The 26783-nt window shown below is 43.6% G+C and overlaps 1 protein-coding gene across 10 annotated transcripts in view; it reads right to left on the bottom strand.

Moving 5' to 3' along the window:
- The window catches only part of mef2d (myocyte enhancer factor 2d), an 81027-nt gene extending 65847 nt beyond the window's left edge, over window positions 1-15180 (bottom strand). For 3 of the 10 annotated variants that reach the window (XM_051075783.1, XM_018678687.2, XM_018678686.2), the window contains exon 1: window positions 14960-15175. The gene's annotated coding sequence lies outside the window, so the exon portion shown is untranslated. Of the gene's footprint in view, window positions 1-14959 lie in introns of all 10 variants that reach the window. The other 7 variants (XM_018678678.2, XM_018678683.2, XM_018678685.2 and 4 more) reach the window with 4 other exon arrangements.
- Window positions 15181-26783: the final 11603 nt, after the last annotated feature.

Below are 26783 nucleotides of genomic sequence, written 5' to 3'. Positions count from 1 at the left end.
CATAGCACCAAATACTGAAAACTGTCAAAGGCAGCGGTGAATTTTTGGTTTTGTTTACTCAGTCTTTGATCAGATACTTTCTGATTTAAATCGTGATTCTGATCATTTTAGACAACTATTCTGTTTTGGCAAAGTCGTCTGACAGCTGATTTGTGTTATAAAAACATTAGACAGATGCATTTGAGAAAGTTGTCCTCTCTGTTGAATGAAGAAATGTTTCAGGTTTGGTGGAGGAACATTTTCTCAAAGCTACAGACTCAAACCCTTTGTGATACTTTGAGGACATCAAACTCACTGTCAAGACAAAAGCTCCAGTTGTGACAGTGGCTGTGAGACGTGACAGGTTCTGTCTTTTCTCTGTTTCTAGCTCTAACTCCGTTGGGTCAGACTAAGTCGTCTGACAGAGGCTCGATGAGCAGGGAAGAGGCAAAGCACGACCGGACCGTAATGGTGCTCAGCACAGGCACGAGGCGCTGTGTTGTGCACAAACAAATCCCCAAAGGCGACGAGGTGTTTGATGTGCAATGGGGCGTTGAGGGCCACACGGAGCCGCCCCCCCCCCCCCCCAACCTCCACAAGCTCCCTGACATTGACTAACACACGCCCTCAACCGCACACACACACACACACACACACACACTTCTCCTCAGAAACAGCTGACGTTTTAACAGGCTTACAACAGCTGACAGGCTACAGGTGGGGCAGAGGGGACCCTTCATAAGCCCCTCAACCCCCCTCCTCCTTTTAGTGCCCAGCTCATAATTCTCCTCAGCCACACACACACACACACACACACCTGTTGTGACTCCAGAGGAATTGTCCTCTGTGAAAAGCCTTCCTTCATACTGTATCACCCACCTACCCACACACGCACTCCCTCTCCCTGTCAGTGCATTAAACCAGGGCTTTATGACCCTCCAGCATGTGTTAGAGTGTGTATGTTGTGTCTATATACAATATACTATACCGACAGATGCTACCACAGAACAGAACTATGGGCTAAAAGCACTAAGCTCCTTTGCTTTGCTTCAGTGGAGCCGGTGGCAGCATTACGGCAAGGAGAAAACCACGCTGTCATGTTAATCCATAATCATTTTAACCCACAGTACCCAGGTTTTCACTTCAATCACCACTGTGTATAATCATAGCGACAGTTTGGCCATATGATGTGGATCTTATAATCCTGAGGTCACGCTTGAGTCAGGGAATAATCGACCTCTAAGTCAACTCGTTTTATTATCACAGGGTATTAATGCTTCCTCGATTGTTGGGAGTGAAACTTTTTGCCATTTAGATTCTGCAGCAACACGGCGAGATGCCTCCTTTGATGGAGGCTGAAAGGCTCCGTCACAGAAGTCTTATTCAGGAATTTGTAGATACCACCCCTCATGAACATTCTCCGAATGCTTTTGTCAGACAAAGTTTCCTGCAAAGTGAATTGTGGTGGAGCACAGGCGGGATATTTAGGACGACGACTATCGGTTTGTAAAAAGGAGCAAAGCTGGGAAGAAGAGAGGGGATTTGAAAGCGCAGCACTTCTTTGGATTGGATGAGAAAACCATGGGGTGAAAGGAAAAAAAAAACACATCTCTGGATTATGTATTCTTGCTGGGTGTGCAAAACAGAGCAAAAAAGAAGTTTCCATAACTTCTAGTGCCGACTTTTTAACCACCAAATCTGTTTTTTCTCCTCTTCTCTCATCATTCACAGGGTTCCACTAACCGGCTGCCGACTGTGACAAAGGAAGTGATTTATCAACAGTCATTTACATTTGGTAGTGTAACTCAGGAGGCAGAGCGCGCAGACGCAGGCTGAACCATTGTGTTCCTGCTTCTTGTGAAGTATAGCTACAAGCACAGAGCTCAGGTACAACACTGCAGGAGTTAGACCTTCTACTCTGTTTAACTCAAGCAAGGCCACCGACTACACAGTTCAACCAAACAGCACAATACGGTGCAATAAATGGAGATTTTTTTTCCTTTCTTGGTAAACGTTTGAGGTTATTCAGTCCAGAAAATTAAGCAGCAAAACGTGTTGTTGGTAACGACGTGTTTTCTGAGTTGATGCGTCTTTATTTTGACGTAAACCCTTGTCTTTGCATGTTGGACGGATCTGAATAACTGATGTCAGAAAAGAATCCAGCTGAAGAGTTAGATCAACCTGCTGTCGAACGGCAGCGTGTAGATCAGGTGTTTACATCTGGATGAAACCAGAGACCGTTCAAATCCTGTTTCTTACCAAAAGCCAGTGTTGGTTTCTTTTAATCACGACTACAATAGCTCCTTCATAACCACGTAGCTGCCAAAACTAACTCAAGGGTAATGAAAGCATCGATAATTTCTTCCTGCCTACAGACGAAACTGCTCTGAAAGATCAGATTGTGTGGTTTTCCAATGTTCACACAAAGTAAGCAAAGAAGTCTAATGATGCTGATCAATGCAGTGCAACAACATTTCAGCATATTCTTATCTCATCTTCCTCCTGCTCTTGTTTTTCCTCGCACTCCCTTTGCCTTTATTTCCCTTCTTGAGAGAGCAGGAGGACTCTTTCTCTCTGAGCCTGGTGGTGTTCCAGCTGTAATGTGATAACCAGTTCAATAACATAAACAACTGCCAGAATCCTCCAGAGGAAGGATGCAGAGAGAGAGAGAGAGAGAGCGGAGAGAGTGTGTGTTTATGAGTGTGTGTGTATATGAGTCAGTGGGTGGATGTCTGTGTGCGTTTTGGTTTTACATGGGAGCGCGTGTGGGCTGGAGAGCAGGAGAGGCCTGGGCGAGAGGTGAGGACGAGTCAGCCATTGAACACCATCAAATAAAACGTTATCTAATGCCTGCACTGACACGGCCCGCCAGAAAACAAGTACACTCTCTATCGACTGAAAGCCCGCGAAAAAACACTCCTCGCTGACGCAGTGAACTGGGTTTGTACATCAGAGCAGAGAGATGGATTTCAGCAGCACTTTAAAGAGCCATCAGAGTATCTGCAGCATACATTTAACTACTTCTAAGACCTTTTCAGCAGCTCTGAAAGAAAGAAAAACACTATTTCCATGAAGCAAAGACACTCAAGGCTCAAAAAAAGCAACCCTTAAATTCTAGTCCTAGACTCTGGACTTTACAGAGGCTCTTCAGTTTTGTATTTGCACTAAAACTCTGTTAGAAAGCATGATTTACAGTGCATGTGTTCATGCGTCAATACACATACACACGCCTGGAGTCATAGCAACATCACACGCAAATACAGAAGGATAAGGAAGTGTGTGACTTTGGAAGGGTGGAAAGGGGATTTTCGAGCTGCTCCTCCCTCTACTTCTTCTTCTTCTTTCTCTGGCCCTGGAACCAGTCCTGGTTCTGGGCAATGATTATTCTACAACAGAGGAAGAATGAAAAGGGATAAGCTGCCTCCCTCCCTTCTTCATCTCTACACGCTCTTTCTCCACGTTAGCTGCCTAGCTAACTTAATGAGCCCTGTGCAGATGGTCCCATAACACCAGCACAGCTGCACGACTGTAAAACGACGCCACGCCCCAGCGAGGAGGAGGGTGATATACATTCAAATATTCAAATGAGGCCATAACCTCTCCACCACACTCCACTGGAAGCGGAGGAGGAATTAGTTGGGAGGAAGCGGGATGGATGGTGGCTCGATGATGATGATGATGGTGAAGAGCAAGACAACGCCAGGACCTCGGATCAAAGAGAGGCAGGGTGAGGCAGCGAGGTGAGAAGGCGAGAGAGAGGGAGAGAGGGGTTTAGAGAGAGAGGGAGAGGGGGGAGTGTGAGAAGCCTGGGTGTAAGGTTTCAGCTCCTGGCTCTGCTGCTTGCTATTTCAGCTGTGCCGGAGCACTGGCCAGCAGCCCCTGCTCTCACGCCATTGTAACCCCGTCAGTATGGTGGCATGGCACTGCGTTCACACTCAACTCAAAGTCTCCCAATTCTTACCCCCCCTCCTCTCACACAGATCTGATTTTTGCTCCTCGTGTGATTGGCAAAAACGGTGACTGAAGTCGCAGTTTTTTTTTTCTTCCTCGGATTCAAATCTGGACCACATGGACCTGTGGCACAGACTCAGATCCTAATTCTCTGTAGCCAGCATGGGACTTTTATCTGAACGCTCAAAAAGCACCGTGGTGAATAAGTTAATCTCACGTCATTCATCTGATGATCGTCATAAGTCTTGGCGCTGAGGCAGGTCTGGCTCAGCCAACGTTAGCGAAGAGGAAACAAGGCAGGAATTAAAGCCAAAAAGCGAGTCCGTTGGTATTTAGGGAGACGCCTCGATTCAGGCAAATCATGGAGGAATGCGGTGCAGCCAAAATCTAAATGTACTGGAATGCAGGCTACAAACAGTGAAGTGACGTCTTTGATTACTCATGCATCACTGGGGTTCAAATCTATAATAAATAAACTGTGATCCAAAAGAAGACGTATTTTAGAAGGATTACTTCTGCCTCTTCCCTTCTACCCAAAAGGCTCCTCCACCTTTGAGAAATTTTGGCACGCACTGTAACGAAACAATATCTGGAAAAAGCAACTTACAGTCTGTGTTACTGTTCAAGTTTGGAGTCAGGAGAAGAGCTTTGATTATGAAACATCTCTGCTTCTGGAGGCAGAGTGATCTGTGTTTCCTGAATACTGGATGATGCATCTGAGGCAGAAACATTTTTCTAAAACAGATGTATGGCATTTCAGAGAAAAGAAACTTCTATTCTGCTCTACATCTCTTTTCTCCTGAAGCTACGTCCAGTCTTGTAGGTGTTCAGCTCCTTGATCCTCGTCCTAACTTCTTTTTTCTGCTCACTTCTTCCTTTATAATCTTTTGTGAGGCATTGTTCTCCTTGGCAACAGTATCAGATAGACCTCCAGTGAACCCTCAGTGTGCACAGTGGAGACTGCAGCTTGAGTCATTGGACAGAGAAGCCTTAATCCAAGCTGAATATAATGCTGCCGATTGCTGCCCGTTGTTGATTCTCATTCTCAGTAATCCTCCTGGTTTGTGCTGCTCTTACTGGATCTCTGGCTGTGTAAGTAACCTCCAATTCCAGCTCTGTTATGAAACATTGAGTTTGGAGTTATGAAATGTTTCACATACATTTGATGCAATGATAAAAAGGTCACCGCTGTGACGATGATATAAAAACTGGGACAGGTTCTGTATTTCCATCAAACATCAGCAGGACATGGTGCTGAGTTTTACAGCTTCAACTTGAAGTCCTGCGCCTGGGTCCCAGGTTGACAGGCATCTCACAGGACACTAAATCCCTGTGACCTTCCAGGTTACTGTTCTGCAGCTGATCCAAGATGACCTTGACCTCTGACCTTCGTTTGGATGAGGGAAACTAAAGGTTTCCTAAAGTAAATCACGTGAGTGTCACACATTCAAAGCACTGCGAGTATTTCATGTTCAAATGTGCATGTATATACATATGCAGTATATAATGATATATTCATATCAAATACAGGTGCATGTGACGTGTATGTAGACACTGATGGATAGTATAAATCAAATTTATATGAGAGAAATATTCAGGAAGATCCTGCTCTCGACTTTTTCTGCTTTTCCTCTCAGTGCTGTTCATGTAGTCCATCGCTTTTTCTTCTTTTCACTCTCTTTTAAAAAGCTCCAAGACTACTGAGGACATAATGGAATTTTAAATAAAAGGCCATATTGCTGAAGGTTGCCAGAAGCTGAACTAAATGGATTCAAATTGAGTGTAAGTGGATTTTGACACCACGGGCCCGTCAAGGTCAAGCCGGGCCTGGTTTTTGTGCAGCGCTGCAACCTCCGAGTGCCGCGACTCCCCACTCAAGCTCCTGTTATTTAAGGTTAATCCTACAAATTGTGTTGGGTTTAAGTTGCATTTAACCTACATAGACGCCGTAGGTTGTGTCTTGATCCACGACCACAGGCCTCTGATCCCACCACACACACTCAGTACAATGTCCATTTGGCTAGCTCTGCATCAGATGACCCTCTCTGGTTGGTAAAGTGTATATTAAAAGAAGGAAAATACAACTTAATCTGGATAAAGTGCTGCAGCAAAAGGGAAGAGAGAGAGATGACAAAACAGCACAGACACCCAGAGATGAAATGTAATGAGAGGAGCAGATTCCTACAGATTCCATAATCCCTGATCAAACTAAATGTTACGTGCATTCAGTGTTTTCATTTGCTCATCTGTCTCTACCTCATAGCCAAAACGAGGTCAGCACAGATTTCCATTTTGGCTCCAAAGCTGGTTATTTCCAGCAATTTCTTCCGAGGCGGGCCGGATAAATTTAGTGCCCTGAACAAGATATTTTTAGCAAAAATCAACAACTGAGTAAGGATTTACCACTCGGGGTTTTTTTTTTTTTTCATTTCCGTTTAACTTTTACGTAACAGATCTTCATGGAGTGACTGCAGTGAGCAGTGTGACAAAATGGAAATTATTCCATAATTACATCATCAGTGAAATGAGAGCAGTGTGTTTTTCAGTGGGAGTAAGCAGGTAAGACTAAAGCATCATCTAGCTCAAGGGCACTTTGGCAGAACACTCAGATACAGGCCTGTGACCTTTCATGTTACAAGACATTCTCTTTAAAGTCCAGGCCACCCTGCTGCCCTACTTCCCCTGAATCCATCATCTGAGGACAGAGGAGAAGAATGCTCTGCTGCTCTCTGTTTATCTGGGAGATGAATGGAAAAGTCTGCGGTAAACCACAGAGGGTTCATTATAATTTAGGTCGTGGTGACAGTCAACGGTCAGAGCAAACTCCAACAAACAGGAAGATGTGCTCCAACTTTCTCTGAGCTCGGAGGCTGAGTGAAAGCTGAGACCAGCAGTCACCACTTGTTCAGAAAGCCACAATATATCAGGTTGTTTTCACAGCAACACAACGTCCTGATGTTTCACATCATATTTCACTGACTTAACCAAATAACTCCCCGTTTATGAAAACAATATTCCACTAGGTACTTCTGCTTCTACTTAAAAGGGCAGCGGAGCCAAACGGTCACAGGATCGGAATCAATTCAGGAACTAAACTCTTCCTGTATTTACACGACGTCTGAAGAATCTGCTGAGGAGGCTAATTACACTGATAAAGGATTAAGAAGCAACGAGACGACAGAGCCAACATACTGTTCTCCATGAGTTACTGCTGGGAAACGGTGATGTGTGTTGGGATGAAAGTTGGAAAGGACAGTGGTAAAAAGAAGGAACTGAAAACACCAAGATGTCGGTCAACAAACTGCTTTAGATATTGACAAATCAAAAAGTGACTTTGCTATGAGCGCCACACTGATACTACTGGGAGCTAGGGCTGGGTATTGATCCCCAATACTCTCTGCTACTGACCAGAGCAAAGATTAAAATGTGGTAAATACCAAAAGTTGGCACCGAATGTCTGGTCATATCCATAATTTGCACGTCTACTTCATGTAGACAAGGTTCTTGTGCACCTGCTTGTGTTCAGCAGGAACTAAGACCAGGAACTAAACTAAATGGTTCCTGACTACCTGAAAAGGTTTCTAGGTTCTGGCCTTCAGAACTCACTGTTTGGTGAGTGTTGGAACAAAAGCTCAGACTCTCCATTTTAACACACTGCCAAAAACAGTTTAAGTATTGATCATTGACTTTATGTTTTACAATTTGTAGGGCCATACATCTCCACCAAACTAATTTCTGGAGAAAAATTCCATCTATAATTGACGTGCAAGTTTCAGTGCAAAGTGAAATATGGCCGTTCTTTGAACGGTTTGATGAAGGGCAATAAAAAAAAAAAAGACTGCTGAAGCACATTTTGGGGATTCTATTGAATCTATTAGTCATCCTAAGAGCTCTGCTTATAAAATAATTATGTATTTAAAGATTGAATCATCTGTGTTTGTTAAATATTGGATGATGAACTTAACATGGCAAAAGCGTTCCAAATGGATACACACAGACATGTTTGACATTTTACTGACCCCTTCAGAAACTGAATTCACGACAGTCGACTGAAGACGAGCAGAAAGACAAATTGCAGCATATTACAGCATCTGAACCCAAAGGAGTTTCTCTAATGATGATCTGAAATAATTAGAAAGTGCAATATTATCAGCTTCTGCCATCACAACAAAAACATACCAGGGGCTGTCTGATGATTCCCTCTCTGACCATCACTGACTGTTAGTTAAATAAACCCACTTAGTGACACTGTCAGGGGACAGATGACTCTTAAACACATCCTTCCTTACACACAACTCTGATCTGTTTGCACAGAAAGCTTTTAAGACTTAATTATTAATTTCCATAAAAGCTTACAGCAACGATAGATATGATGAAAAACAAAGTTTCATGAGGTAATGTACAAGATTGCTTTTAACACAGTCTCCACCTTTGTTGCTGTGACTGCACTGTTACAGATCAGCTGTCAATCGAACAGCGTGGGCGGGAATGATGGATGTTCCTTTGATGAAGTTTAGGTTTCTGTAATTGGTGCCCTCAGTCTTTTAAAGTCAAAACATAGAACACAGCAAAGAAAACAGCTGCCAGACCTCACGTTTCAGGATGGAAGTTAAATATTAATAATCCTAAAACAGCATTAATAGAGACACAACAATACTGGAAAAAATATGTGTTCATCTCTCTGAACTACAGCAGAATAAAACCAGTTTTAATAAAAATATTTCACATGTGGTTTCAGATCTGGTGATTCTAATTAAAAGTTCATGTGTTGAGATGTTAAAATTCCTCTCTCATGACTATCTGCTTATTTAAATATCTAACAAATTATATTATTGAGTCTTCCTCTGGTGAATCAAGATCAGTGGTGACAGACAATTAATTAACGAGTCCGTCACTAGACATTCAACAGTAACATTTCAGAAACTAAAGTACTTTTTCATCAAAAAATGCCAAACATTCTGTGGTTTCAGCTTTTCTCATCTGAGCATAAAGCTGCTTTTCTGTTTTGTATCACTGTTAACTCAACAAGTTGAACCAGACAGGCTTTCTGAAGAAGTCGCGAAGGGCTCTGAGAAATATCGATGTCCAATTTCTGCTGATTCATGGACTGAGAGAGATTAATGAAACAGAAATGTATTTACATGAAAAACATCAGAACCGATAATCCACGTAAAGGTTCAACATCAGCTGAAAATGTGATCTGAATCACTGAGCTGTCCAGCAGCAGCTGAGGAGCTCACCCAGACTGCAGCCTGTCCAACACAAACACAGCTAAACTAACAACAGACCACCATCAGGCTGTTTGAAGTAGCCTCCATCCTGCACCGCCATAATCAACACTCCACGGCTCAGCTAAGCTACCACTTCACAGAAAAACACACACTTCAGTGAGGGTAGGCCTGCGTCACCTCCCTGCCCCAGGGCCTGCAGACCCCCCCCCTACTTCTTCCCTCCCCACTATCTGCTCATTACCTTAATTGATGTTTAACCCGTAGATCAGCAGCTGATGATGGCTCAATTAAGAGCTTGCTGGAGGACAGGGATTAGTCCTGTGTAAGTAAGGCGGTTTGTTGCCTTGCAGTCGTGGCTTCACTGGACCCTAATCCTTCACTCCAGCCCTGAGGGTCAGAGACGGGAGGCCATGTTGGCAAATACCTCCAACCAGGCTACAACGACAGACTGATCTACAGTCAGTCTAAATGTTCTAGATTGAAATCTGCAGCCCTACATGCATGTTGGTGGAGCGAACTCAGGATGATCTGACTTCCCGTCCTCCTCCGACCAGGACACCCAGTGAAGCAGGGTTTGGGGATTTGAAAGCAAAACCCACAGACTGGACAGGACGGATACTCAGACTGAGTGTTTTTTTTCTACAAGTGTTCCCAGCTGGTGTGAAAATAAAAGCTGGTAAATGATAGCAGAGCAAAGCAAAAATACAGAACTCCGATATATTTCAGCTCATCCTGCTCATCCTCTTTCTTGCCTGGCGAGACGATTCTTTATTAAAAGTTTCTAGTAACATTTACTCTGGTTAGCGTGCTGTGGCTACAAACAATTACACCCATGTTTACAACTGATGATTATTTCCTTTATATTCTGTTTAGTAACAGTTTAGTCTGTAAAATGTCAGAAAAGGCTCTGGAAATGTGCAGCAGGCACTTCATGTGATAGAAAATACAGAAGCTGGAGACTACAAATGTTTGTTACTTTATTTAATAAAGATCCATTATCCAAACTAATAATCAAATGAACTGGAAGGGCTCACTCTTGACCTTGAAAGTAGTGGTTTGACAGAAGAGTTCTTCTCACACGGTCTGCTTACTTGGTTTTTCCAGTGAGTTTTCTCAGCCTCAATAAAAACTGATTTTTTTGTCGAATGTTTAATCAAGCTAAAACTGCTGCCAATTAATCTTCTGTTGCTCAGGTGGCAGGATAATTGACTTTTCATTTCAGCACTACTGAAAACCAAACAGAGCTATGTTAACCTATGTGATGTATACGGCAATCAGAATCTGTACGTCTCCGCTCAGGTTCAGGCTGAAGAAAACAAACAGGAGAGGCAGATCTCACCCGGTCTGGCTCCTCCACCCTGCGTGGTGCTTCTCTGGCTGCAAGCACAGGAGGGAGGCCATTTTGAAATCGCAGCAGGGGGAGAGTGGATTGTGAGGTGAGGCTTGCTGCTGCTACTTCCCACATTAAGTGGCTGATGGTCTCCTCTTTGTACAAAAACACCTTTGGCTTTAAGTTCCATTAACAGAGAGGGAGTGAGGACATTTCTTTCCCTCTTTCAATGTGCCGGGGTAAAGCGCTGCCCCGCGATGATTGAATCATAGCCATAATAGCAGAAGGCAGAGGCCTGCTGTGCAGCTGAGTTCTTCCTGTTCTCCTCGCTCAGCGTGGGAACAGCCGTGGACAAAATCTGCCTTGGAATCAGCACACAAAAAGAGGCCATGAAAGCAACACGACCAGAGCAGGTAGTAATTGCTCCTTTCTGCTGAAATGCTTCGTGCGTTTCAAAAGGAGCTCGGCTCGTGGTGTGAGGCTTTCAGTTTGACAGCGGTGAAGGGGCCACGCTTGTCTAACCAGGCTTACTAGAAAGGTTTTTCTGCCATCAAGGGACGAGAGCGTGGGTCAGCTGCAGGCGAGCGCATGGAAAACACATGTCCGACACCGGGGCTGTTCTATTGTACAAGGCTGAGTTGAAAAGGTAAACAGCCAAATCACCGAGGTGGCAGGAGACTCGGCCTCCACGCCGCGGTGTCCACAGCAGCACAGCTCGTCTCTATTCACCACCAACTCTCACCCGTCTCCTTCCCTCTCTCCTCGTCCACAGTGTGCTGATGGCACTCTCTGCTCTCAGTTTGCTAATGCAGCCTTGGTTTCAGCAGTGATTAAAGCCCATCAATACTCAGCCTGGCCAACAAACACATTGATTAGAGAAAATTAGACCCCAGTTAAAATTACAGTGCACGCCAAAGTCCTGGGTTCCACTGTGAAAGTGTGAGGGGCCTGACTAATGGAGAGCTCTGGAAAATCTGTCAGGGAATTTCTACGTCGCTGCTCACTGGCTGTTTAGTTTAATTCAAACCTTATTCAGCTCTGCACAGACTCCAGTCTACTCCAGTGTCTTCATTATGCCAACACCAGTAAGCAGGGCTTTAATAGCATTTTATCAAATCTGACTCAAAGTATTTACATCATCAATCAATCTGTTGATAATAGTTTTTAGACGATTTGATTTGAAAAATGACCGTCACACTCCACTAGCATTTTTTATCCATTTGATTTAGAAACGATCATCTGAAATTTGACTGTCTCATCAGAAGGTCCATTACTGGCTTTCAGACATATCACATGACTTTTTTGACAGATGGAGTTTTGTTTTTTCCCTGAGCACTTTAACCACGTCTCATCCATGTTGTCCAGATCAGCTTTTTATTTTTGTAGCCAACATGGAAGAGACGATGGAAATGTGAACATCCATAAGATGTTCCAGAACAGCTTCTAATAAATCCTGAGGAGAGACAGATGTGAGACCTGCTGCTTCCAAGGTCAAGAAGGAATCTGAAATCTCAACTGCTAAAATATATTTGTTGTCTTTTCTGGTTTGTTAAAAGATTTGTTACCAATATAACTATCAAAATCAGTCGTTTAAAAAGTAAAACATTCAGTTATTCCAGCTCCTCCAATGACAGGATTTGCACTTTTCAGGAAATGAAATAAATATGGGTTTTCCATAAATTGATAAAAATGATGAGCAGATGAATGGATGATGAGAAGAAGTGTCACAGCGTGAATGTGATTGTTAGTCCATCTAAAACACAAAGTAAGTACATGGCTGTGCACTTCATCGTGCCTGTGACAGACAGTGACGCTCTGTGTAATGTCTGGAGAGCACGGCGGCTGACTGCCTGTGTTTGCACTTCAGCAGGAAGCTGCAGCAGGAGAGAATGATTGTACTTCCTCAAATTAGCAGAAGCAAGGAGACGAGGCGGGGGCGGGAGCGGGGTTGGGGGTTTTTTTTTCCCCCCACTGTGTTTTGACTGTAGCCAGCAGAGCACACGATGGAGCACATGGCTGAGCTTGAGCGAGGGAAACCAAAGCCCTCGACTCTGTGGCAAACTCTGACTCTGTGAATTTGGACGGATGTTCAACAGAATTAATTCCAAGATGATTTTCACTATAAAAACTGTCTCCTTAAGTTTTGTCCTGGCACGGCGCTTTACTCTGTTGATGAGAGCGGCGTACGGCTTCGGCTGCAGTCACGCTTCTCAGGGACACAAAAGCCCATTACTGGAGCTGAGCCCATAAGTTATCTGGAGCTTAAGCCCCGTTTTCACTGAACAAGTCCAGTTACAATATTTTGCTCAGTTTATGGATTGTGTTCCTCTGTGAGTACATGAGTGAAGGGAGAGGCCTCTGCTGCTTAACTAAAGTGCATTATCAACGTGACAGTTCAACAAACCCCGGCCTGTGCTCACACCTCAGACAAAAAACAAGACACAGGGGCTGACGTGTCTCCTGTCTCTCAGGTGTTTCAGTCCGTTTTTATGCTTTCATCAGACCGTGTGAGTGAAGAGACGACAGGAAATAAGGAGGGAGAATCACAGGTCATGGTCTGCCTAATGCCACAGTCATGTCATATTGTGAATACAAGCTTCCAACCTGAGAACATCTGGGAAAGTCCGATATATCCAACGAGGCACTCACTAAACTGGAAGTGCCTGAAAACCAAACAAGTGTGGACACGTCACATCAGCTGAAAACCACTGTTCAATGTAAATAAAGCCTCATTTAATGGACCAATACTTTAATTCATTTTGGCCTTTTGGTAAGATTTGTACTTTACTGAAGAACTTCAAATGGCAGCAAACTTTCAAACGAGAATCGCTTTGAAGATTCTGAGCTTTCAACCAAAGAAGAGCAGAGGGATGAGAGCAGGAAAAGATTTAACGCTGGAAAGTCCAGTTTTCTCTGGATGAAGTTCTGAACAGTCCTGATTCCACTTCTGAGCCTGGTTGGGTTTATTTGAACACAGGAGTCTTAATTAATGAATGTCTCCAGTTTGTATCTGTAGCCCTCTGATCTGATGCTCCCTGAACATTTCTGTGTATTCAGACGTGTTTTATGGACGGATCTGACACAGTCATTCCTTCCTCCTGTCCATCCCATCAGCCACTTCTCTCCTGCATCTCTGTATTACCCTCCTTATCAGGACAAACACTCATCTGTGGTTACCCTGAGCCTCTGAGGCGAACTCGTCCTGCTGCCAAAGACTCACGAAGAACCACTAATCTGCTCAGCTCCGACTGCCGGGACGCTCACCAGCACTGCTCAGCACCCTTATCTGGACTGGCTCCCTCGGGATCCCGTGACACCTTTTTGGCAAACCTGGACTTTACCTGCAGGCGCAGCTGAAACACTCATCTGTCCGTGTCGCAGCACATCCCTCTGCTGCACTAGATAATGATGTAATAGATAACAGTTCCTCCTGCCTCCTGACATGTGAGACTTCTCTCCAGAGACATATTCTCATTGTCTTGCTGCCCTCTAATCCCAGTCACCTGCCTCTCTGAGATGCTGCCAACACCTATGCTGGATGTGGAAAAACCTGGCAGACGGGGGCATTTCTCATTCCAAAAAAAAAAATGAAAATAAAAAATCTCAGCGCTGACTTGACAGGAGCTTTATTCTGCTTTATTGATATCATCATTACAGGGCTGCAAAATGGTTTCCGGGTCTGAGGAGGAAATTAGAAGTTTGATGGCACTCTCTCCCGGGAGAAAAGCAATTACGCACAGCAATGAGAGCACAATTGTCGGAAATGGGCTCATGAAGGAGACATAAAATTATTCGACCGACACAATAGCTTAAAGGATATGAGGAAAGTCATCCAATACATACATATATATATATTGTTTTTTTAATAGAAACAATTTCAGCAATCAGTCCAGGTTCCTGAGGCAGAATCAGCGCTCCTCTCCCTCTTTATCCGCACACTTTCAGCTGCAATGTAAACCTGTCATTTAACGCGTAAACCAAATTGATGGCGCGATAAAAGTTGCCGATAAACTAGACCTGCCTTTCTCTGAGATGAAATCCATTTGCAGAAATTGAGAGAAATCGCGTCAAAACCCGGCTGACACTCGTCGTAAATCGTTTCTGACAGCTCTTAATGGAGTGCTATTACGCACAACGCTCAAAGCCACCGGGCAGAGAGGTGTTATTTACAGGAGGTCTGAGGGAGAGGAGCTCTGACTGGAACACTGATGTTAACTTAGCAGACTGCACGAAGCACCGTCTCCCCGCTACGACAACACGGCGAGCACCGTGCACAGCCTGCTCAAGAGTTACCACAACCACAACACTGTGCCAGTTAGCAACTCCGACACAAACATGCAAATACCTCAACAGCCACACCGCTGGACACACAGCTGTCAGAGCTGCCCGAACACAGGAAGAGGCAAAAGAAGAAAAAGAAAAAAAGAAAACGTGAAATGCGGACACAAGCTGGTGAAGAGTGACTTACCCGAGCAGTGTATCCACATCTGTTTGATGAGACGGCGGAGTCAAACCTCACACTTCAAAAAACGCACACGAGCTTTTAACTAAAACGAAGTGTAACTCTCCGGCGAGCGCGGCGAGGTACCAATTAAAAAAATCTTCCTACTTGATGTACAATGTAACTATTTAGTTATGGCAAATGGTGCCTAATCTATCCTGAGTGGCATTGCTTTGTGATGGACGTGAGCGCGGCCAATGGGAACGAGCCGTCCCCGCCGCTGCGACCAATCAGATCGTCGGCGCAGAGTTGTGGAAGGTGCGCTGCGAGGTAGGAAGGGCTGATGGCGACATCATGTGTTAAGACTTTATATCCCTCCGCTTGTCATGTTGTGAGAGCAGCGAGTCTACTTTCACAGCTTCTCTAATGGGAACCAAGTGGAAATCAGAGCGCACAGCGCGCTCGGCTGTAGTTTCAGTTTACTTCAAGAAACGATGTGTTTCTTACTATAAATATGTGTAGGATCGGTTTTTGATATGTGCACACAAGAATTATAAATCCGTAAATACCAGCAGGGAGACCCTGTAGCGATGTTTGAGTCGTACATTTAGCTGTAGAGCTCTTATTAGACACCAAAGCAGCCTAAACATTACATGGCATCATTCCTCGCTTTGTTTAAAGATGCTACACGTCCTAAATTAGTAATAAAAACTCAGTATTCGGCTGTCAGAGTGGTCACGGCTCTACTTTCAGTAGATGTCAAAGGGGCGATGAAGTGTAGGAGCCCGCCGCCCTACTTTCTCTCTTCTCGGCGGAGGAACACGATGTTTACAGTGGGGGAGAGAGTGACGTTACAGTGGCGGATAGAGTCGGTGTGAGGCGTGTGACACAGCGGCACATGTTCAAAACATTCACTTTCACACGAACTCCAGTTTTCAGGAGGACTGTGTGTAGCACGCGGACAAATTTAGTTTGATATCTTTTTTTTTAATATCTCCAGTTTTTACTGTACGTGCACAGGGCGACGTCACGTTACGTCAGCGTGGAGCAAACGGCCTGGTCTGGAGATTTAAAGTAATAAAGCGTGTGCACGAGATTTTATTTATCTAAGGATTTATTGATTTATTTGGTTCGATATTGATTTGGCATCAGTGAACCAAACAATCAAACAATCACGTCTTTACTTTAACAGCTCTCATACAAAGTGTCCTTCATAACAAACACACACAAATCAAAGTCCTCCACGTGAGGACAAAATGGTGGGAAAGATAAAGAGGTGTATTTAAAGCATATATTTACAAAGGCAGTTTATTAGCTACACTTCAAATGAATGCAGTCTAATGCAACACATCCTGCTTTCATGAAGGCTGATGAAGCTGTGTTGTGTTAAACTGACTGTTTCTATTATTTTGACCACCTCATATATATCAGTAAAGGCAGGCTGAGTAACAAAATCAATTAATTGTAGGTGATTAGGCTGAGAGAATAACAGTATGATTTTATTAACGTGCAAAGTCACCAGTAACCCCAGCTGTCAGATAACTGTGGCTCTGTAAATAAAGGATATTTCTCTCGGAAACATAAGAAGAAAATTAAACATTACTGGTGCAAACCTGAACTCAGCTGCACACGTTTAACCGTGCTGGTTTCATGACAGTATTCCTGTGTAAAGCATACGTTACCTCAGCTGTTTGGAGCCCGGTGCAGAATTTGACCTCAGGTCAAACCCGAGAGGGAACTGAAAGATAACACGAGTGGAATCATCGACGTGGTGTATGTACTGACATGTAACACAGCCAAGCAGAAAACATGGTGTCTGAGATAGACAAACATTTCCACCTCTGAAACACTGTTTTAACGTCAGACTTTAATTAAACAGTTTCTATCAGTTGTTAGCATGTGCACTGACACATGCCTGGCTGTGATGTGTGGTCGTCACACAGAGGGAATGTGCCTCGCTGTCTGCGCTGCCCTGTCACTCTCTGAAGCAATGCAACATATGGAAACAGCAGTACACAGCAGGAAACGGACAGCTGACTCCACTCCTACGTTTTTTACAGCTTCAATATGCAACTTTTCTGACATCAGAGGGAAGACACGGGACGCTGTGACTCTGCACATTCAGACAGGAATCCCCGGGTTCAGATGAAATCAGGGGCTTGGCTTCAGTTTCTGGATAAGATGAGATAAGAGAAGAGCCTGGCCTGCTGTGGCAGAGGAGGCCAGGGCAGACACTTCCTGCTGTGAGGGGGAAAGCTCAACACTGTGTCACTGAACGTAACACGAGTGATTCAAGTGATAGATTCTTAAAGAATGAGGGAGAACGGAGGGTAATAAGGTAACTAGTAGTATAGCAGTAGTGGTGACAACAGCTCAGACACAGAGACTGAGAGAGGGAGCAGCACAGAGAGAGATTACACAGTGTTTTCTGCTTTACATAAGAAGCTTATGCGATGGGGTTTTTCGAAGGAGAATTGCAGCAGTCAGATGGACGTCCCGCTGTCTTTCTCTCGCACCGTCCTGTGCCTACAGCTGGGTAGTCCAGCGGTCAGCCGCTTGGCCCCTGGGTCAGGGAAATGCCACGGGAAAAATGACAACAAACAAGCTCAGCCAGACAACAGGAAACAGAACCGAGCGTCAGACCGAGAGCTGCTGATATCTGTTACTGGAATAGTGGAAGTCAGTGATTATTTACAGAGCACAGATCCTCCTGCAGTGACATAAATACGTTGTGTGTAAATCAATGTCAGCCAGCAGGACTTTTCATTCAGCCCAATTAATAACTGCTGTCTGGCGCCCCCTGTTGTAGTAATGCTGAATCAGTTGGTTCTCTCTCATCTTTCATATCTCAGAGAGGTCAGATGCCTCTTCACTGCACAGTCTGAGGAAGTGTTTGGACGTTTCATTATTTTATTTCCTTAAATATAAAGTCAAACAAAAGCACCAAAAGCAGTCTGCAGCATTTCAGCGTGCCTGTTAATCTGTGTCAGGGTCTGCACAGAGCCCGGATCTCACCACATCCAGCACCTTTGGGATGAGCTGGGACACCCACTGTGAGCCAGGCCTTATCAGCCAGCATCGAGGCTGGACGTTGAGGCTGCAGGCAGCTTCACCATCTGGTGGAAAGACCGAAACCAGACGAGTGGAGGCTGTTTTAGCAGCAGGTAAATGCTCCTGCTTGTTGGGTGTGACGTTCAGGTGTGTGCAATCTTAAGATCAAATATTCCTATGATGGAAAACATGAGCAGTCAGCGTCCATGCTCTTTCACTGCTTTTAGCTCATGTTTGTGTAAACTGCAGCTCTGGGAAGAACAATAGAGCTCTGCTGAGAGTTCAGAGGTACAAACAGGAATCAATCAATGACCCCTCCACTGTGCTTCAGACTGAACATTACACTCACAATGCTCTGGAAGATTGCTAATGTGTTCAGCAGGGCATGAGTTCAAAAATGACCCGTTGTTATGCAATCAAGTGGAGATGCATTCTGAATGAATTGCTGATGTGAGGAATACTGAGAGCTGCTTCGTGTTTGTGCAGTAATTCAAAATGTACCAGCCTCACAGAGTTTACAGGCTGCACGGCAGGAGGGCAGGATGATAAATGATTTTCTCAACACTTCTGACGGTTGGGAGGAAATGTTTGGGAAGAATCAGAATACAGTCTTCCTCAGAAAGGAAAGGAGGAACATTTAGGAAAAATTCAGTTGTGATTTTTTAGCTGTGATCAAGGAGGAAGATTTGTGTTGTGTTGTTTCCTGTTACTTTGTGTGTAGTGCTAGCTAACAAGCGTTAGCACGCTAACACTAAGGTGAGATGGTGAACATGGTAAACAAACCACTGCTTTGTGTTCGTACAGCTCCACAGATCCATTACAGTGCTCTGGTGCTCTGCTCAGTAATCAACAGGAATACAATGACCTGAAAGAGAAGAAATAAGATGATGAAATGAATTACTGAGCACATTAATAGTATTATTAAAAGTCCATGTGTGTGTGTGCTGTTCAGTCTGATGACACAGAAAGCAGAAGTGAGAGTGTGTGATGAACTGGGTGGTTGCTTTCTCTGATGAGGCTGCATATATAACTGGTCATGAAGTGATTGCAGGTCTGCTCCAATCACTGTCATGCTTCTTCTACTCGCTCTACAGTCATCTGCAGACATGTTTCCAAACCGTACTGTGACACAACCGAGGGAGGATATTCTCCAGAGTGCAGCAGTAAAAGTTAGTCAGATGTCTCCTGAACTTCTGCCTAAATTCAGAGGTATTTTTCCACAGTGATATACAGACAACACTAGTTAGTCAGCACAGTATTCATAAATCACAGTCACTGTCTCGGGGTTATTGCAACATGTCAGTGTCACTGTCTTCATCTTAAACTCTGGAACTAAAATCTGACCTCTGCTTCTGACACATCTTAAACTTCAGAGTTGCTGCGATCAAAACCTCCATCTTTTTTGTCTGAGTGCCACCAAACAGGAAGACGTAACAGTCATTGCCTGAGAGATAACAGGGAAACGGGGGCTGAATAAAATGCAATCATCTGCTGAGGTATCCCACACCTCTGCTGCCACCTGAAGCTGAAATTTCACTTGTCATCCTCAGAACACTGAGTCCAAGTTATTTAGGACGATCCACAAACTTTACTGCTGTTCCCTCAGGAAAAAGTAGCTCCAGTGAAAAATTCAAATAGCTGCTGTGATGACACGAAGACAGATTCTCCACCTCTCATCCCTCATCTTATTATAGGCCACTCACTCACCCTCATGTCACCGGCAAATTTGATCATAATGTTATTTTGGCATTCAGTGGCACAGTCATGAATGAATACACTGTGCAATAAAGAGCTAAAACCATTTTCAACCAATGTGGTTTGTGGATAAATGGTTATTATTCTCACAGTCTGCAGCCAGACCTGAACATGCAGCTACCAACACGACACAGCAAAACAAGCATAACATATTATTAATATGTAGAGGTTAGCAGGCATCAAAAAAGACATGAACAACTGTCAGATATTCACCAGGTGTTAGAATCAGAAACAACCTAAAACAGCAGGGAAACTGAAGTTAACTGTGAGTTATATGGAGATGTCACATGAGGACAGCTTGAACTGTAGATATGGATCTTCACACTTCTGCCACAAATGTTCACACATTTCATCTGACAGTCCTCTGGCTGTGCTGTGAAACATCACGGCACACACTGGCTCGTTTGTGTCTGAATCAGCAGCAGCAGGTTCTTTCCGTTGATTTGGTGTCTGAGTTAAAGCTGTTGGGTGTCTGACCTGCCGCCTCTCTCAGCATCAGGCATCATTTCAACCAGGTCAACACGTATACGTTCATATACTGCACAGTTCACTAATTTGCAGTAATCAGAAAACTGAAGGAAAAACATCAATAAATCAGCAGAAACTCAGAGTGCAGGTGCTCCACACTGTTAAAAACAAACAAGGACTTAAAACCTTAGATAAAAGATTTCTCTGCTTCTTTTTGTTTTTTTTTTACAGTGCACCACTGAGGGGATATCTGGTCTTATAGTTTAGCAGAGTTCTGTGCCAGTTAGCATGGAAGCAGTGCTTACTAAGACACTTTGAGTTTGTGTGATATTTTTCTTATTTTCTGAAAAGATTAAAACCAACAACATGTTACTTCAGTACCTTCAGACCTCCTCTGTCTGCGGCTCTCAGCTCCAAACATATTGATCCTGACGTAGGAATATATCGTTTCATTTTTTAAAAAAGCTCAGTAAATTCCTGTTCTTCTACTTCTGCAGGTTTTATCAAAAGTCACTCACATGAGATGAAACTGTGCATTAAAACACATTTAGTGCTGTGACACTGTGGACACTGTGACGATGTGCTACTGTGTGTGAATCTACCTCCTGACTGAAACATCCCACTCTAAGTCTTTGTATTAGAATGACCTTCTACAGCTTATCATGGGTTTATCCAGTGTTTGCATTTCTTTCACATCACGGCTGAGCTGTGCTTATGTTGTATTAAACTCTGCAGCCATATATTATCATTATGTCAAATTTTATACCATGAAATTTGAAATTTCATGGTATAATCCATCCAGTAGTTAGATCTCTAAAATCAGCAGGGTTGATCCTCTGGAGGCCATGAACATCCTCACAAAATGTAAACACACTCCGTTTATTAATCTATGAGTGTGTTGGTTTATTTACCAGGGAGAATAAAGATAATAAACAGTGATGCAACAGCTGTAAGTGACTGTCGAAGGGACCTGAGAGCAATGGAAAAAGTGACGGTACCTGGATGCACTGTGGGAAAAACACAAGCCAGTGGTGGGCTGTGACGTTCTGCTGGGAAACCCATGGGTCCAGGTCTTCACATGGATCTCAACCTGATGCACACTCCTAAATGATGATAGCATCCAAGCAATGGCAGTGGCTTCTTTCAGCTTCAGGAATGGTCTGAGGAACATGACAAAGAGCTGAAGGTGTTCTGCAGGATCTTGCAGCGTAGAGCTCTTAAAGGATCTGCTGCAAACCGATATCACAGGGAACCTTCAGGGTGTGAGTTTGTGACCACGTTAGAGAGGAAAATAATGATGAAACCAGAGAAACGTCAGCTCAGGAGACAGAGACAGAGAGGAGATAAAGGGGATTCAAGAGACGTGATCTTAAGGTGATGTGAAAGATTCATCAGGACGTTTGTCGACTCTGAAACTTTGTACCTTCTACATAGTTAATATCCTTTTTCCCTTCCCTTTGTGTCTGTTGCTGTTTATTCTTCTTTGCAGATCTCTCGCTCCTGTCACTGTAAACCAGAGGAGGCTGCATTTTTACAAATTCTGCCAAATCAAAAGTAGAAACTCAATCGAGATTAAAATAACAAAAGTGTAGACTTGTCTTATTTCTGTTGCTCTGAGTCCCTCCACTCTCTCTCTCTCCAGCTCTTATCTTTTCTCCTCTCTGTCTTTCCTTATCTGTCTTTATCTTTTGACAGTTCCACTTTTCACTTTTTCCTTTCCCCTCCCTATCTCTGTCTTATCTGTCTGGCCTAATCCTCTTCACTCCTTGTTTATTCTTCTGTTTACTCTGGATTTTTTTATTGCTTTCCAGGCAGTGGTTTTTGAGGCTTTGCTGTTTTCATTACGTCCTTTTTAAACCAGCAAGTGTGAAATGAAAACAACTTTATCCAAATCTCTTCTGTCGTTTTTTCATTTTTCATTTCACCATTCAAATTCCTCTCTTTCTCTAACAGATTAATATCACCGTCAGATTTTGGCTCATGTCATTTAACTTCCTCTCTTGCTGATAAGTCTGACTCTAATCTTCGGGCTCAGTCCTCAGTGGATGTTTTCCAGAGTTTAATCCTGTTGCAACAACTGGTTTATAGTTCTCTGACTCTGTGCACCACCTGCCCAGCAGCAAACACTGAGAGACCAGCTGGTACAGAAGGTGGAGCAGCTAACAGCTAAAGAAATCCAGAAATGGGTTTTGCACTCACACGTATGAAGAAGTGAGAGTGTTTATCTACTGCCCTCTTACAGCCACAGATTCTGTAGGACGATGCTCAGTTTGCTAATGCTAACCAGCCTCTGGCCTCTGTGCTGTGATATACTGAAGCTGTGGTGAAGTAAGAAGACTGAACATAACAACATAAACATCCTCTCTGGTGAAAAACTGGACAGTCTTTCTGCTTTAGGCCTCAAAACAGTCTGACAGGTATGAGAAAAATAACTTTCTAACTTTCTCTGAACAGAAGTCTCTTTTCTCTGGAGGTTTTGGTTTCTTCCATGAACTGAGGAGATTTCCTATTTAGCACCTTATCAACACCATCTTTTATTTTCCCCACCTTCTGACTCTTACTGTGCCCAGGTTTTTACCTGAAAAATCTCTGCCTTAACTTCTAGTATTGAGTACTCCTGATTAGATTAAGGTTTTCAGTCTGCTCGGCTCTAAGGTGTTTTCCTTCACCTGTCTTATTTCCCTGTCTGTAACCCGTCTGCTGCAGAGTGTGTCGGTCAGTGTGTGAGGGAGATGTGTGGGTGCACATCCTTCTCTCCGCAGTGACCTGCTGCTCCGCTGCACTCCACATCCACAGCATCCCACCGGCTGCCTAGCAACGCTCAGTGTCTATGGCAACGGAGCCAACAAACGCCCCCACTCCTCTTCAGCCTGTACCCCTCAATGAGGGCTAAAGTGTGGCAATCAGGAGAGCAGAGTGACAGAGTGGATTAACAGAGAAGGTCAGGAGGAGCCTGGCTGGGCAGGCTGCAGCTGAAACCTTCAGGTTTTCTGCAATCAGCTTCAGCTAACGTTCTCAGCAAGGAGCCGCCAATTTAGATGTGAGACCGCTGAGAGACGGAGACGGGGTCAAACAGAAATCAGTGCTTACAGGTTGACAAGCACGACTGTGGAACGATGGACGGTGTTTTCAGAAAGCTTTGTTATTAGACGACGGTGTAAGTCTGAGTGAAACATAGGAAGTGTCCAGGCACAGATTCCAGGCTTGGAGATGATCGTACAGAGGCAGGCTTGAAGTCACATACACATGTGCTGTAGCTCTCTCTTGTGGATCATAAGCAAACCTGCAGCAACAGTGAAAACAGTGTTCACACTGGGCTGAAAAACCTCCCAGTGTTTAAATCAGCTTTGAGTCCGTCACAACCGTTTCAGAACTTCTACTCACATTATCAAGTCTTGTAACTTTATTGACAGGTGTTTGACAGTTGACAGATCTTGAATGTCTTATACCAAACATTCTTAATGTTGAAGGTGTGGTGTGACTTTCTACAAAGTCTGTGCATGTTATCACATAACAAATATTAAAGAAACTTGAGGTTTTCACCTCACATCCTAATATTTCAGATAAAGTAATAACTATACACTAACTATAATCAAATGGTGCTCATCACATCACATTATGAGACTTGTAGTAAACTCAAACAGCCACTAGAGGGAGACATAAATCTATAAATGTGCTGCGCTGCCAGAAATGCTGCCTGTCCAGCAGGGGGCGGTATATACCTGCTGCTAACTCTGCAGGAAAGCCTTTTGCTATCATCTGTGTGTGTGTGTGTGTGTGTGTGTGTGTGTTCATTGATTGTTGGAGCACATTAAAAAAATCAGTTAAATGGTAACAAAGAGCTGATAGAACAGGGAAATGATGTGTGAGTGCTGTTTCCTGCCGTTTGATTGGTGATTGATACGCACTCTCTGAGACTTAAAGATCATTAGAGATGCTCAAACAGTCAAACACTCGTTAGGGAAGTAGACCGGTTCTTCCAGGAACCCTTCAGGCCGCTTTGTTCCTGCAACACCTCTTTTTATTTTAGAGGGTTCATCAAGTTACCGGTAAGTATCTGTAAGGGTTTCTCTGAGGAGTTTGCTCTCGAGGAGTTCCTCAATGAAACCCTTTCCTCTGAGAGGCTCTGAGATCAGCTGAAAATGTCCCAGACGCCACACCGTTAATGAGATCTGTCAGTGAACCTCACACAGATCGTGGATACGTAGCTGGTTATTTATAAAGATGAGGTTTGGATCCCAGGTTCAAATACTGAAAAACAAGAAGGCATGAAGGAGCAGTATGAGAATACTGACCCTAACTGTAGAACCACCCATACAGAGAATATAAGCTCACATTCACAGACAGTGAAGACAGAGAGAGTAAGCTTTTCTAAACCCTGCCCGCTCACATACAGTGAGCGCGAGCAGCAATCTGCTTTGTGTGTATAATTACTGGTCTTCCCATTGAACGCTGATGATGTCAAAACACCATGACAGGAAATGAGAGGCTGCTGCAGAGGACGAGCCGGCGGCGGCGTCTTTCCCTCCACTGGATGATCAGAACTTCCTGATGATTCCAGCTGATTGATCTGTCATTGATTTTGCTGCTGTGAGACAGTGTGTGTGTGTGTGTGTGTGTGTGTTTAAAATACTCTGAAATCAACTGTCTGGTTGTTTCAGGTCATAATTTCCTCTTCCTCCATCTCTCCTTCCTCCTCTTTCTTTTCTTTTCTTCCATCCACCTCCTCCACCTCTCTCTCCTCATCTCCTTCCTCCTCTTCCTCTCCAGCTCTCGTTCATCCCTCTTTCTCTCCTTCTCCTCTCTTTTGTCTTCCTTCACCTCGCTATCCTCCTTCTCTTTTCCTCCTCCTCATCACCCTCTCTCCTCCCTCTCTCCTCCCTCTCCTCCTTTTCCTCCTCCTCGCGCTGTCCCGTGTGAACAGAGCCTCTTTTCTCTCCTCTCTCCTCCTCTTTGGATGACCGCCTGTTCCTGGAATTCAGAAACCCCTCTCACTTTTAATTTATGCGCATATTAATTGTTCGCCATTGTAATTTCCACCGTGGGATACAACATGCAAATGCGCCATGCATTTGTGCGTGCGTGCGTGCGTGTGTGTGTGTGTGTGTGTGTGTTTTCTCCTCAGCAGTACATCACACAGACATCTCTGCTTGTTCTTACACTTTAACAGATTTCTCTGAGCGGATCGTGGAGATTTCAAATGTCTAAAAATACAGAGAGAAAGCCTGTTTTTATATTTTCATGAGTTTGTATCATTAAATTATCTTTGAATTTTATTTGCATGAAAGCAGAAACAGTGAGATGTTCTGCAGTGACTGCATGTTGATGAAATCCTGATTTGTTGCTGAAAATTCGTTTGTTTTTTTTTAAACTGCAGAGAAAACATGAAATCTTAATTTAACGAGACGAACTTTTTCCTTTTAGAAACATTTCATTCTTGTCTCCTCGGCCCAGACTTAGTGTCACACAGGGAAGAGTGTTATTATTCTGTGATGCTCTGAAATGAGGCAGGGCCTCGAAAAGGAGAAAAACGTCTAAAGAAAAAGACTGAGGAGGGTTTGATTTTCATTTTCACACCTGTTCCTATAAAACTGAGTTTCTCTCATTCTCGGATTATTCTGCATTAAAAGAAAAAAAAGATGATCACATAAAAAATTCCTGGTGATTTCTTATTTTTGATTTTTCTTTAAAACTGTGAGACTGATTTCATATCGCCTGTGTGTGTGTGTGTGTGTGTGTGTGTGTGTGTATTATCACGTGTTAAAATGTGACATAATGATTGTCCACAGGTGAGTGAGTGTGAAAATAAATTATTTTACAGAAAACAGAAATGTTTCCCCTGATTTGATCCAGTGATTTCAGTTCATCTCTGATCAGCCTGTCAGCCAATCAGAACATCTACATCCAGAATATTTTAATTTCGCTCCAGATTCTTTTTAAATTTTGTTTCAGAGCCAAAAAAAAAAAAAACCGAAGGAGCTTCCGTTCAGAATGAGAACAGGCCTCAGCTGATGAAGGAGTCTCCAAACATCAGTTTCACATGTGTCACTCAACATCGTGATTTTTCACATGAATCTCATATTTGATTCCTTCACGCACGCGCGAGCACGCGCCCTGAAAAACTCCACAATGTCTCCAAGTTTCCAGCCTGAAGCTCGTGACCTGAACCCGCTGCAGCGACATAAACGTCAACAGGTTCTTTAATCACGAGACAAACATATTTTATTAATCTCTATATTTACAAAGAACATAAATATAATAATAAGATCATTAAAATGTTTGAATGTTTTTACCGTCAGTCAGAGCAGAGTGAATTCAGCTTCTGCTTCTTTTATTCTTTACACCTGCAGAAATAAAGAAAAAAACATTTCAGTTTCATTTGAATGATTTTAATGTGAAATGTTAATAAATATTAATAATGTGAAATATCTCGGTTGTTTGAAAAAGCAGATTTAAGAAAGTGAAGTGTTCGTTTTTCGTTTTTGTCTTTTATGTCAAACAGAGCTGCAGAGACTGTTCCTCCACCTCCTGATAACCAGTCAGTAAAATCTACAGGCTGTTCATTTATCAGCAGCAT

This window comes from Lates calcarifer, linkage group LG15 (assembly GCF_001640805.2).
Source record: "Lates calcarifer isolate ASB-BC8 linkage group LG15, TLL_Latcal_v3, whole genome shotgun sequence".
Taxonomy (NCBI): Eukaryota; Metazoa; Chordata; class Actinopteri; family Centropomidae; genus Lates; species Lates calcarifer.
The sequence above is the reverse complement of the archived record's forward strand: the minus strand, read 5'-3'. Positions and strand labels throughout refer to the sequence as shown.